Source organism: Arachis duranensis, chromosome 9, assembly GCF_000817695.3.
Source record: "Arachis duranensis cultivar V14167 chromosome 9, aradu.V14167.gnm2.J7QH, whole genome shotgun sequence".
Lineage (NCBI taxonomy): Eukaryota > Viridiplantae > Streptophyta > Magnoliopsida > Fabales > Fabaceae > Arachis > Arachis duranensis.
This window is the reverse complement of record NC_029780.3, coordinates 29726971-29730259: the sequence shown is the minus strand read 5'-3', so window position 1 is coordinate 29730259 and position 3289 is coordinate 29726971.

Genomic DNA, 3289 nt, shown 5'->3' with positions numbered 1-3289 from the left:
TACCCTTGTTGATAGCTACATCCCATCCTCTCAGTGAAAATGGTCCAAATGCTCTGTCACAGCACGGCTAATCATCTGTCGATTCTCAATCAGGTTGGAGTAGAATCCATTGATTCTTTTGCGTTTGTCATCACGCCCAGCCTTCAGGAGTTTGAAGCTCGTCACAGTTATTCAATACCGGAATCCTACTCGGAATACCACAGACAAGGTTAGACTTTCCGAATTCCCGGGATCCTACTCGGAATACCATAGACAAGGTTAGACTTTCCGGATCCCCATGAATGCCGCCATCTATCTAGCTTATACCCCGAAGATTCTGTTGGGAAATCTAAGAGATATGCACCCGGCCTAAGGTAGAACGGAAGTGGTTATCAGTCACGCACGTTCATAGGTGAGAATGATGATGAGTGTCACGGATCATCACATTCATCAAAGTGTTGTGCAACGTATATCTTGGAATAAGAATAAAAGAGAATTGAATAGAAAGTAATAGTAATTGTATTGAAACTTGAGGTACAGCAGAGCTCCACACCCTTAATCTATGGTGTGTAGAAACTCCACCGTCGAAAATACATAAGTGAAAGGTTCAGGCATGGCCGAGAGGCCAGCCCCCTGAATGATCAAAAGACCGAATGGCCAAAAGATGTCTAATACAATAGTAACTTATCCTATTTATACTAGACTAGCTACTAGGGTTTACGTGAGTAAGTAATTGATGCATAAATCCACTTCTGGGGCCCACTTGGTGTATGCTTGGGCTGAGCGCTATCTATCCACGAGTTGAGGCTTTTCTTGGAGTTGAACTCCAAGTTATAACATGTTTTGGTCGTTCAACTCCGGATCATGACGTGTTTCTGGCGTTTAACTCCAGACAGCAGCATGTACTTGGCGTTCAACGCCAAGTTACGTCGTCAATTCCCGAATAAAGTATGGACTATTATATATTGCTGGAAAGCTCTGGATGTCTACTTTCCAACGCCGTTGAGAGCGCGCTATTTGGAGTTATGTAGCTCCAGAAAATTCATTTCGAGTGCAGGGAGATCAGATTCCAACAGCATCAGCAGTCCTTTTGTCAGCCTTTTTCAGAGTTTTGCTCAAGTCCCTCAATTTCAGCCAGAAATTACCTGAAATCACAGAAAAACACACAAACTCATAGTAAAGTCCGGAAATGTGAATTTAGCATAAAAACTAATGAAAACATCCCTGAAAGTAGCTTAAACTTACTAAAAACTACCTAAAAACAATGCCAAAAAGCGTATAAATTATCCGCTCATCACCGACCTCTTCTCAAAAGAGCTCGGCTAAATCACCAGGAAAGCCCAAAAAAGGGGCCCAAACAGAGGCACACGACCCAAATCCAAAGGCAGCACAAGCCTATAGAGATAAGGGCGGTCCCCTTGAAGATAAGATGACTTTACTCAAAGATAAGATAAGATAACTATTTTATCTCCAGAAAGGTCACTCCACACCATTATAAATACACTGGAGTATCCAGGTATAACTCATACTCTGATTCTACTAAAAACCTGCTTAATACCCTTGGTAACTTAAGCATCGGAGTCCCTTGCAGGTACCACCACCCTCCGGTGACGAAGGATCAGCACCACCACCAAGTCCAACAAGCCGGACACGACGGCTCCATCCACCATCGTCAAATCGGACACAACAACTCTGACCAGTACCGAAGATCTCGTCCGAGATCAACCTATAGTTTCAGGTAACCCTCGGAACAACTCCCAACCCCAGAATTCTAACCAATGTTGATGCACATGTTTGCCCATTTCTTGTGAGATGACCCGAGGTTTGAATGCTTTGGTTTACTTTTGGAGTTGAACTTTGTGACAACCAATCTTTAAAATTTGATTGAGAGTTATTAGTTGGTTTGGAACTATACTAGCAATGTCAATATCTTGTGAAATTCTTAACCTACAACAATTCTCTAAATCAAATTTTTGGCGCCATTGCAACGTATTTCTTGACATTGGTAATGTGAATATGTGGATAGTGTAGATAGTTTACTTGCTTTTAATATTTTGTTTTTAGTTTAGATTTCTTCTATACATGTGTTATGATTTGGTCTCAACCGAACTCTAGCTTGGCCGAGCTTGAACTTGAGATTGAAAGAACTTTGTTACACACTCGGCAAGCTAGACGGCGGTTGAACTATACGGCTAGTACTTCGGCCTCTCTTGAGGAGCATACCGAATCACTAGACGGAACCGAGAGCGACTTAGAATCCATAACTTCTTATTCTTCTATTGACACCACTAATACTTCTTTGCATCCTACAGGTGAACAATATATGGCGGAGCCACGCCAAATCACTTTGCACGAACAAGGGGCTCCGGATATTATACTTCAACCATTGCAAGCAAGGTATCCCAATCTTGATCCAAACTTTGAGTTGAAGAATAGCTTGATAAATCTACTTCTCAAGTATCATGGGCTTTTGGGTCAAGACCCCATCCGACATCTAAGAGATTTTCAAGTTGCTTATTCTACGGCTCGAAGGCATGGGACCGATAAGATTGCTATTATGGTTTTTGCTTTCCCCTTCTCTTTTGAGGGACAAGCAAAAACGTGTTTCTATTCCCAACCGGATGAGATTGTGACCAATTGGGATTTATTGAGAAGAGAATTTTTAGACAAGTTCTTTCCGCCGGAGAAGACCGACTACATTCGGAAATAAATCTCTGGTATAATGCAAAAGGACCAAGAGAGCTTGTATGAGTATTGGACTAGATTCAAGAGGCTATTGGAATCTTGTCCACACCATGGATTGGACACTCACTTACTTATGAGTTATTTCATCAGAGGTATTTGCACGGAAGATAGAAGATTTCTCACCACCACTAGTGGTGGTTCCCTTTCCAAAAATAAGACGACGGGAGAAGCTTGGAGCTTGATAAATGATGTCCCCGAGGCTACACAACATGTAAGAGTAAGGAGCAATCCCCTCAAGGGTGTGGTAGAAGCACCTCCTTCTGAATCAAGTTTGCCCAAGGTGCTTGGGGATATGACTACTATCCTTATGAAGATACACAAGGAACAAAAGGCGTTTTACTCTATCCAAGCTGTCCAATCCCCACCCCAAGTTCCCCAACTTGAAGGGCCTCCTAGAATATGTGGCTTATGCTCTAGCACCGCACATTACACCGACCAATGCCACCAAATTCAAGAGGAGTATACCCTTGCCGTAGCCAATGTGAACTATAATAATCGTCCACCTACCCCTCTCAAGGCCAAAACAACTACTCTCATGGCACTAATTCCAATCAAGGGTGAAGGA